This window comes from Perca flavescens, chromosome 15 (genome assembly GCF_004354835.1).
Source record: "Perca flavescens isolate YP-PL-M2 chromosome 15, PFLA_1.0, whole genome shotgun sequence".
Lineage (NCBI taxonomy): Eukaryota > Metazoa > Chordata > Actinopteri > Perciformes > Percidae > Perca > Perca flavescens.
Genome location: NC_041345.1, coordinates 24,547,547 through 24,559,578, shown reverse-complemented (window position 1 = coordinate 24,559,578; position 12,032 = coordinate 24,547,547).

Genomic DNA, 12,032 nt, shown 5'->3' with positions numbered 1-12,032 from the left:
AAGGACATAGTATACTTTGTCGAAAAAAGTGATGAAAAAGCCATACTATAGTGAGTCGAAAAAATTCATGACAAAGACATAGTATAGTATGTCGAAAAAAGCCATAATATAGTATGTCGAAAAGAGTGATGAAAAGCATAGTATAGTATGTTGAAAAAGGACAGTAAAGTATGTCAAAAAAAGCCATAGTATAGTATGTCGAAAAAAGGGATATAAAAGCCATAGTATACTATGTCGAAAAGAGTGATAGAAAGACATAGTATAGTACGTCGAAAAAAGGGATAAAAAAGACATAGTATAGTATGTCGAAAAAAGGGATATAAAAGCCATAGTATAGTAAGTAGGGAAGGACATAGTATACTATGTCGAAAAAAGTGATGAAAAAGCCATAGTATAGTAAGTCGAAAAAATTCATGACAAAGACATAGTATAGTGTGTTGAAAAAGCCATAATATAGTATGTCGAATAGAGTGATGAAAAGCATAGTATAGTATGTCGAAAAAAGCCAAAGTATAGTGTGTCGAAAAGAGGGATTAAAAAGCCATGGTATAATATGACGAAAAAAGGCATAAAAAAGCCATAGTATAGTATGTCGAAAAAGGACATAGTATACTATGTCGAAACAAGTGATGAAAAAGCCATTGTATAGTAAGTCGAAAAAATTCATGAAAAAGACATAGTATAGTGTGTCCAAAAAAGCCATAATAAATTATGTCCAAAAGAGTGATAGAAGGACATAGTATAGTATGTCGAAAAAAGAGATATAAAAGCCATAGTATAGTATGTCAAAAAGAGTGATAGAAAGACATAGTATAGTACGTCGAAAAAAGGGATAAAAAAGACATAGTATAGTATGTCGAAAAAAGGGACATAAAAGCCATAGTATAGTATGTCGAAAAAGGACATAGTATACTATGTCGAAAAAAGTGATGAAAAAGCCATAGTATAGTAAGTCGAAAAAATTCATGAAAAAGACATAGTATAGTGTGTCCAAAAAAGCCATAATAAATTATGTCCCAAAGAGTGATAGAAGGACATAGTATAGTATGTCGAATGAGTCATAGTATAGTGTCGAAAACAGTCATACTATAGTATGTCGAAAAGAGGTATAAAAAGTCAAACAGTGATAAAATAGTCATAGTATAGTATGTCAAAGAAAGTGATAAATAAGTCATAGTATAGTATGTCGATAACAGTCATAGTATGTGGAAATACTGATAAAAGAATCATATTATAGTATGTCTAAAAAAGTGATAAAATAGTCATAGTATAGTATGTCGAAAAAAGTGATAAATGAGTCATAGTATAGAATATAGAAAACAGTCATAATATAGTATGTTGAAAACAGTCATACTTTAGTATGGGGAAAAAGTGATGAAAGAGTCATAGTATGGTATGTCGAAAACAGTCATAGTATGTGGAAATAGTGATAAAAGAATCATATTATAGTATGTCTAAAAAAGTGATAAAATAGTCATAGTATAGTATGTCGAAAAAAGTGATAAATGAGTCATAGTATAGTATGTCAAAAAAAGTGATAAATGAGTTATAGTATAGTATGTCGAAAAGAGCCATAGAATAGTATGTCGAAAAAAGCCATGGCATAATAAATGAGTCATAGTATAGTATGTTTAAAAAAGCCATAATATAGTATGTCGAAAACAGTGATAGAAAGACATAGTATAGTATGTCGAAAAAAGGGATAAAAAGCCATAGTATAGTATGTCGAAAAAAGGGATTAAAAAGCCATAGTATAGTATGTTTAAAAAAACAGTGATAAAAAGACATAGTATAGTATGTCGAAAAAAGCCATGGTATAATATGTTTAAAAAAGGCATAAAAAAGACATAGTATAGTATGTCAATAAAAGGGATATAAAAGCCATAGTATAGTATGTCGAAAAGAGTAATACAAAGACATAGTATAGTATGTCGAAAAAAGGGATATAAAAGCCATAGTATAGTATGTCGATAAAAGGGATATAAAAGCAATAGTGTAGTATGTCGAAAAAAGTAATGAAAAAGGACATATTATAGTATGTTGAAAAAGACATAGTATAGTATGTCAATAAAAGGGATATAAAAGCAATAGTGTAGTATGTCGAAAAAAGTAATGAAAAAGGACATATTATAGTATGTTGAAAAAGCACATAGTATAGTATGTCGAAAAATGGCATATAAAAGCCATAGTATAGTATGTGGAAAAAAGGGATTAAAAAGACATTGTATAGTATGTGGAAAAAAGCCATGGTATAATATGTTGAAAAAAGTAATAAAAAAGACATAGTATAGTAAGTCGAAAAAATTCATGAAAAAGACATAGTGTAGTATGTCGAAAAAAGCCATAATATAGTATGTCGAAAAGAGTGATGAAAAGCCATAGTATATAAAAGCCATAGTATAATATGTGGAAAAAGGGATTAAAAAGTACAGTATGTATAGTATGGATAAAAAGCCATGGTATAGTATGTTAAAAAAAGGGATAAAAAAGACATAGTATAGCATGTTAAAAAGAGGGATAAAAAACATATATAGTATGTCGAAAAAGCCATAGTATAGTATGAAAAAGTGATAAAAAAGACCTAGTATACAAAAGAAAGTATAGCACAGTATGTTGAAAAAGGGATAAAAAGACATAGTATAGTATGTCGAAAAAGGATATAAAAGACATAGTATAGTATGTCAAAAAAGTCCGAAAAAGGACATATTATAGTAAAAAAGCACATAGTATAGTATGTCGAAAAAAGGCATATAAAAGCCATAGTATAGTATGTCGAAAAAAGGGATTAAAAAGCCATAGTATAGTAAGTGGAAAAAAGCCATGGTATAATATGTCGAAAAAAGGCATAAAAAAGCCATAGTATAGTATGTCGAAAAAGGACATAGTATACTTTGTCGAAAAAAGTGATGAAAAAGCCATAGTATAGTGAGTCGAAAAAGGGATGAAAAGACATAGTATAGTATGTCTAAAAAATAATATAGTATGTCGAAAAGAGTGATGAAAAGCATAGTATAGTATGTTGAAAAAGGACAGTAAAGTATGTCAAAAAAAGCCATAGTATAGTATGTCGAAAAAAGGGATATAAAAGCCATAGTATACTATGTCGAAAAGAGTGATAGAAAGACATAGTATAGTACGTCGAAAAAAGGGATAAAAAAGACATAGTATAGTATGTCGAAAAAAGGGATATAAAAGCCATAGTATAGTAAGTCGAAAAAGGACATAGTATACTATGTCGAAAAAAGTGATGAAAAAGCCATAGTATAGTAAGTCGAAAAAATTCATGACAAAGACATAGTATAGTGTGTTGAAAAAGCCATAATATAGTATGTCGAATAGAGTGATGAAAAGCATAGTATAGTATGTCGAAAAAAGCCAAAGTATAGTGTGTCGAAAAGAGGGATTAAAAAGCCATGGTATAATATGACGAAAAAAGGCATAAAAAAGCCATAGTATAGTATGTCGAAAAAGGACATAGTATACTATGTCGAAACAAGTGATGAAAAAGCCATTGTATAGTAAGTCGAAAAAATTCATGAAAAAGACATAGTAAAAAGTGATAAAAAAGCCATAATAAATTATGTCCAAAAGAGTGATAGAAGGACATAGTATAGTATGTCGAAAAAAGAGATATAAAAGCCATAGTATAGTATGTCAAAAAGAGTGATAGAAAGACATAGTATAGTACGTCGAAAAAAGGGATAAAAAAGACATAGTATAGTATGTCGAAAAAAGGGACATAAAAGCCATAGTATAGTATGTTTAAAAGAAGGACATAGTATACTATGTCGAAAAAAGTGATGAAAAAGCCATTGTATAGTAAGTCGAAAAATTCATGAAAAAGACATAGTATAGTGTGTCCAAAAAAGCCATAATAAATTATGTCCCAAAGAGTGATAGAAGGACATAGTATAGTATGTCGAAAAAAGGGATATAAAAGCCATAGTATAGTATGTCGAAAAAGGACATAGTATACTATGTCGAAAAAAGTGATGAAAAAGCCATAATATAGTATGTCGAAAACAGTGATGAAAAGCATAGTATAGTATGTCGAAAAAAGCCAAAGTATAGTGTGTCGAAAAAAGGGATTAAAAAGCCATGGTATAACATGACGAAAAAAGGCATAAAAAAGCCATAGTATAATATGTCGAAAAAGGACATAGTATACTATGTCGAAACAAGTGATGAAAAAGCCATTGTATATTAAGTCGAAAAATTCATGAAAAAGACATAGTATAGTGTGTCCAAAAAAGCCATAATATAGTATGGAAAAAAAGAGTGATAGAAGGACATAGTATAGTATGTCTAAAAAGGGATATAAAAGTATAGTATAGTATGTCAAAAAAATGAAAGCCATAGTATAGTAGTATGTCAAAAAAGTGATAAAAAGCCATAGTATAGTAAGTTGAAAAAGACATAGTATGTTGAAAAGAGATAAAATATAGTATGTCTAAAAAGAGTGATAAAAGACATATATAGTACTAAAAAGAGGATAAAAAGACATAGTATAGTATGTCTAAAAGAGTGATAAAAAGCATAGTACAGTATGTTGAAAAAGCCATATAGTATGAAAAGATGATAAAAAAGACATAGTATAGTATGTCGAAAAAGACATAGTATAGATAAAAAATAGTATAGTAGGAAAAAAGGGATAAAAAGACATAGTATAGTATGTTGAAAAAATTCATGAAAAAGACATAGTATAGTATGTTGAAAAAATAAAAGGAAAAATGAAAAGCATAGTATAGTATGTTGAAAAATGATAAAAAGCCATAGTATAGTATGTCAAAAATAGTGATAAAAAAGCATAGTATAGTATGTTGAAAAAAGTATGTATGTCAAAAAAGCCATAGTATAGTATGTCGAGAAAAGGGATTAAAAAGCCATAGTATAGTATGTCGAAAAATGGATAAAAAAGCCATAGTATAGTATGTTAAAAAAAAAAGCCATAATATAGTATGTCGAAAAAAGTGATAAAAAGACATAGTATAGTATGTTGAAAAAAGGGAGGAAAAAGCCATAGTATAGTATGTGAAAAAATGGATTAAAAAGCCATAGTATAGTATGATTAAAAAGCATAGTATAAAATATGGATTAAAAAGTGATAGAAAGACATAGTATAGTATGTTGAAAAAAAGGGGATAAAAAAGTATAGTATGTCAAAAAAGGGATTAAAAAGCCATAGTATAGTATGTCAAAAAAAGGGATTAAAAAGCCATAGTATAGTATGTCAAAAAAAAAGCCATAAAATAGTATGTCGAAAGGAGTGATAAGAAGCATAGTATAGTATAAAAAAGGCATAAAAAGAGTATAGTATAGAAATAATTCATGAAAAGACACAGTATAGTATTTCGAAAAAAGCCATATATAGTATCTCGAAAAGAGTGATAAAAAGCATATTATAGTATGTCCAAAAAAGGGATTAAACAACAATAGTATAGCATGTCGAAAAAAAGGATTAAAAAACTATTGTATAGTATGTCGAAAAAAGCCATGGCATAATATGTCGAAAAAAGGCATAAAAACGCCATAGTATAGTATGTTTAAAAAAGCCATGGTATAATATGTTTAAAAAAGGCATAAAAAAGACATAGTATAGTATTTCAAAAAAAGGGATATAAAAGCCATAGTATAGTATGTCAAAAAGAGTAATACAAAGACATAGTATAGTACGTCAAAAAAAGGGATTAAAAAGACATAGTATAGTATGTCGTAAAGAGTGATAAAAAGCCATAGTATAGTATGTCGAAAAAAGGGATTAAAAAGCCATAGTATAGTATGTCGAAAAAAGCCATGGTATTATGTCGAAAAAGGGCATAAAAAAGCCATAGTATAGTATGTCGAAAAAAGCCATGGTATAATATGTTTAAAAAAGGCATAAAAAAGACATAGTATAGTATTTCAAAAAAAGGGATATAAAAGCCATAGTATAGTATGTCAAAAAGAGTAATACAAAGACATAGTATAGTATGTCAAAAAAAGGGATTAAAAAGCCATAGTATAGTATTTGGAAAAAGCCATGGTATACTATGTCGAAAAAAGTGATAAAAAAGCCATAGTATAGTAAGTCGAAACAATTCATGAAAAAGACATAGTATAGTATGTCGAAAAAAGCCATAATATAGTATGTCAAAAAGAGTGATGAAAAGCATAGTATAGTATGTCGAAAAAGGACATAGTATAGCATGTCAAAAAAAGCCATAGTATAGTATGGTGAAAAAGGACATAGTATAGTATGTCAAAAAAAGCCATAGTATAGTACGTCGAACAAAGAGATTAAAAAGCCATAGTATAGTATGTTAAAAAAAGTCATAATATAGTATGTCGAAAAGAGTGATACAAAGCCATAGTATAGTATGTTGAAAAGAGTGATGAAAAGCCATAGTATATTATGTCAAAAAATGGATAAAAAAGCCATAGTATAGTATGTCCAAAAAAGGGATTAAAAAGCCATAGTATAGTATGTTAAAAAAAAGCCATAATATGGTATGTCGAAAACAGTGATAGAAAGACATAGTATAGTATGTTGAAAAAAGGGGATAAAAAAGCCATAGTATAGTATGTCAAAAAAAGGGATTAAAAAGCCATAGTATAGTATGTCGAAAAAAGGGATTAAAAAGCCATAGTATAGTATGTCAAAAAAAGCCATAGTATAGTATGTCGAAAGGAGTGATAAGAAGCATAGTATAGTATGTCGAAAAAATGCATAAAAAAGCCATAGTATAGTATGTCGAAATAATTCATGAAAAAGACACAGTATAGTATTTCGAAAAAAGCCATATATAGTATCTCGAAAAGAGTGATAAAAAGCATATTATAGTATGTCCAAAAAAGGGATTAAACAACAATAGTATAGTATGTCGAAAAAAAGGATTAAAAAGCCATAGTATAGTACGTGGAAAAGAGTGATAGAAAGACATAGTAAAGTACGTCGAAAAAAGGGATAAAAAAGACATAGTATAGTATGTCGAAAAAAGGGATTAAAAAGCTGTATGTCGTAAAAGGACGTGGTATAATAAGTCGAAAAAAGGCTTAAAAAAGCCATAGTATAGTATGTCGAAAAAAGCCATAATATAGTATGTCAAAAAGAGTTATAGAAAGACTTAGTATAGTATTTCGAAAAAAGGGATATAAAAGCCATAGTATAGTATGTCGAAAAGAGTGATAGAAAGACATAGTATAGTACGTCGAAAAAAGGGATAAAAAAGACATAGTATAGTATGTTGAAAAAAGGGATTTAAAAGCTATAGTGTAGTATGTCGAAAAAAGTAATGAAAAAGGACATAGTATAGTATGTCGAAAAAAGCCATGGAATAATATGTCGAAAAAAGGCATTAAAAAGCCATAGTATAGTATGTCGAAAAAGGACATAGTATACTATGTTGAAAAAAGTGATGAAAAGCATAGTATAGTATGTCGAAAAAAAGCCATGGAATAATATGTCGAAAAAAGGCATAAAAAAGCCATAGTATAGTATGTCGAAAAAGGACATAGCATACTATGTCGAAAAAAGTGATGAAAAGCATAGTATAGTATGTCGAAAAAAGTGATGAAAAAGCCATAGTATAGTATGTCAAAAAAGTGATTACAAAGCCATAGTATAGTATGTCGAAAAAGGACATAGTATAGTATGTCGAAAAAAGGGATTAAAAAGCCATAGTATAGTATGTCAAAAAGAGTGATAAAAAGCTTAGTACAGTATGTCGAAAATAGCCATATATAGTATGTCGAAAAGAGTGATAAAAAGCATAGTATAGTATGTTGAAAAAGGACATGGTATAGTATGTCGAAAACAGGGATTAAAATGCCATAGTATAGTATGTCGAAAAAGGACATAGTATAGTATGTCCAAAAAATCGATTAAAAAGCCATAGTCTAGTATGTTAAAAAAAGCCATAATGTAGTATGTCGAAAATAGTGAGAAAAAGACATAGTATAGTATGTCAAAAAAAGTGATAAAAAGCTTAGTACAGTATGTCGAAAAAAGCCATAGTATAGTATGTTGAAACGAGTGATAAAAAGCATAGTATAGTATGTCGAGAAAAGCCATGGTATAATATGTCGAAAAAAGGCATAAAAAAGCCATAGTATAGTATGTTGAAAAAGGACATAGTATACTATTTTGAAAAAAGTGATAAAAAAGCCATAGTATAGTAAGTCGAAAAAATTCATGAAAAAGACATAGTATAGTATGTCGAAAAAAGCCATAATATAGTATGTCGAAAAGAGTGATGAAAAGCATAGTATAGTATGTCGACAATGGACATAGTATAGTATGTCAAAAAAAGCCATAGTATAGTATGTCAAAAAAAGGGATTAAAAAGCCATAGTAGATAGACATAGTTGATTTAATGAGCCATTCGCAGTTTCACTGTACCGGCCGTGTGTACTTAGACTTGCATGGCTTAATCTTTGAGACAAGCATATGCTACTGCCAGGATCAACCAGGTAGCCCTGGGGCTAGTATGTTAAAAAAAAGTCATAAAAACTCATAGTAGAGTATGTTAAAAAAAAAAGTCATAAAAACTCATAGTAGAGTATGTTAAAAAAAAAAGTCATAAAAACTCATAGCATAGTATGTCGAAAAAAGTCATGAAAAAGTCATAGTATAGCATGTCGAAAAAAGAAATCAAAAGGTCATAGTTTTTTACATAGTATGTTTAAAAAGTCACAGGTATAGTATGTCAGAAAAAGTCGTAAGAAAGTCCTAGTATAGTACGTCGAAAAAAAGTCAAAAAGTAATATAAGTAATAATAGTATGTTGAAAAAAGTCATAAAAACTCATAGTTATAGTATGTTGAAAAAAGTTATTGTATAGCATGTCAAAAAAGTCAAAATTTGTATGCTGAAAAAAGAAAAAAGTAATAGAGCATTTCCAAAAAGAATTCATAAAAAAAAGTTTTAAAAAAAGTCAGTATAGTATGTTGAAAAAAGTGATACAAAGCCATAGTATAGTATGTTGAAAAGAGTGATGAAAAGCCATAGTATATTATGTCAAAAAATGGATTAAAAAGCCATAGTATAGTATGTTAAAAAAAGCCATAATATGGTATGTCGAAAACAGTGATAGAAAGACATAGTATAGTATGTTGAAAAAAGGGGATAAAAAAGCCATAGTATAGTATGTCAAAAAAAGGGATTAAAAAGCCATAGTATAGTATGTCGAAAAAAAGGGATTAAAAAGCCATAGTATAGTATGTCAAAAAAAGCCATAGTATAGTATGTCGAAAGGAGTGATAAGAAGCATAGTATAGTATGTCGAAAAAAGGCATAAAAAAGCCATAGTATAGTATGTCGAAATAATTCATGAAAAAGACACAGTATAGTATTTCGAAAAAAGCCATATATAGTATCTCGAAAAGAGTGATAAAAAGCATATTATAGTATGTCCAAAAAAGGGATTAAACAACAATAGTATAGTATGTCGAAAAAAAGGATTAAAAAGCCATAGTATAGTATGTCGAAAAAAGCCATGGCATAATATGTCGAAAAAAGGCATAAAAACGCCATAGTATAGTATGTTTAAAAAAGCCATAATATAGTATGTCGAAAACAGTGATAGAAAAACATAGTATAGTATGTCGAAAAAAGGGATAAAAAAGACATAGTATAGTATGTCGTAAAGAGTGATAAAAAGCCATAGTATAGTATGTCGAAAAAAGGGATTAAAAAGCCATAGTATAGTATGTCGAAAAAAGCCATGGTATTATGTCGAAAAAGGGCATAAAAAAGCCATAGTATAGTATGTCGAAAAAAGCCATGGTATAATATGTTTAAAAAAGGCATAAAAAAGACATAGTATAGTATGTCAAAAAAGGGATATAAAAGCCATAGTATAGTATGTCGAAAAGAGTAATACAAAGACATAGTATAGTATGTCAAAAAAAGGGATTAAAAAGCCATAGTATAGTATTTGGAAAAAGCCATGGTATACTATGTCGAAAAAAGTGATAAAAAAGCCATAGTATAGTAAGTCGAAACAATTCATGAAAAAGACATAGTATAGTATGTCGAAAAAAGCCATAATATAGTATGTCGAAAAGAGTGATGAAAAGCATAGTATAGTATGTCGACAATGGACATAGTATGTCATAAAAAGTAATGACATAGCATGTTGAAAAAGTCATAGTATAGTATGTCGAAAAAAGGTTATAAAAAGTCATAGTATAGTATGTCGAAAAAAGTTATTTAAAAAATTCAGAGTGGGCGCCCGGATAACTCAGTTGGTAGAGTGTGCGCCCATACTCGTCGATGCAGTTTGACTCTGACCTGCGGCCCTTTCCCCTTTCATGTCTTCAGCTGTCCTGTCGAATAAAGGCCTAAAAATGCCCAAAAGATTACCTTAAAAAAATCATAAAAATTCATAGTATAGCATGTCGAAAAAGACATAAAAGGTCATAACATAGCATTTTGAAAAAGACAGTATAGTATGTCGAAAATAGCCATTAAAAAGTCATAGTATAGTATGTCAAAAAAAAGTCATAAAAAAGTCATAGTATAGCATGTCGAAAAAAGTCATAAAATGTCATAGTATAGTATGTCGACAAAATAATAAAAAAAAATCATAGTATATAGCATGTCGAAAAAAGACATAAAAAGGTCATAACATAGCATATTAAAAAGTCATTGTACAATATGTTATGAAGTCATACTATTGTATGTTGAATAAAGTCATAAAAAGTAACAGTATAGTATGCTGACAAAAGTCTTAGTATAGTATGTCGAAAAGTCATAACATACTATGCTGACAAACATCATAAAAAGTCATAGCAAAAAGTCCAAAAAGTCATGGTCGAAAATTGAAAATGTCATAAAAACATCATAGTATAGCATGTCGAAAAAATTATTAAAAAAGGAATAGTATAGCGTGATGAAAAATATCATAAAAACTTATAGTATAGCATGTCGAAAAAAGACATAAAAAGGTCATAACAGAATATTGAAAAAGTCATAGTATGTCGAAAGAAAATCATAAAAATGTCATAAAACAATCATACTATAGTATGCCTAAAAAAGTCATAGTATAAATAAATTATTAAAAAAGTCATAGTATAATATGTCGAAAAAAATTATAAAAACTCAAAGTATAGCATGTTGAAAAAGTCATAGTATAGCATGTTGAAAAAGTCATAATATAGTATGCTGACAAAAGGCATAAAAAGTCATGGCATAGTATGTTGAAAAAAGTCATAAAAAGTCATAGCATAGCATTTCGAAAAAGCCATAATATATAGTATGTCGAAAAAGTCATAAAAAGGTAATAACAGTGCATATTGAAGAGATGCCGTACATCTGTGGTGTGGGAGCATTTCCATTTGGAAAACCCAAATAAAGTGAGATGTATGTATTGTGATCGGCAGCTAGCCTTTTGCAACAATACATCATCCATGATGCGCCATTTGAGGAGCACTCATGCTGCCATTTTGCAGGGTGCAGAGGATGGTAGCATTCCCCTGTTTTTCTTGTTTTGTCTGTCGTGTGATATTCTATTGCTCTGTAAAGCACATTGGTCAGCTTGTCTGTATAAATAGTGCTGTATAAATAAACTTTGACTTGACTTGACTTGTACCTACCTAGGCCTGCTACTGACACTGCTGGGCCAGTCAAGCAAGGTATGCATTGTTTGAAATATAATTATGATTGAAATATAATAACAAACTGTTGGGACATTAATATTTTTGAATACAAATCTACATATATAAGAAATTGAGACATTGTGGTTTGATTTCTTTTATTAATATTCTTTTGTCATGACCAAAATAACATTATGCACAGTGAGGAGCCTACAGGTTGCAAGCTTCACATATTAGAAAAATACAATAATAATAAAAAAATGGCTCATTGTCAAGGTTGTTTCAGATCAACACCTGCAAGTGACCACTAGGTGTCATTGTTGAGACGGGTGTCGGATTGTTTCGAAGCCTCGACACAATATGGCACATTTTGACACCACGCAGCAGTCGTGGACTTTTGCGACACAACTGTGGCGACGCCTCCCCTCATTTGTACGTTCCTCAGTTACAGCTATGGGC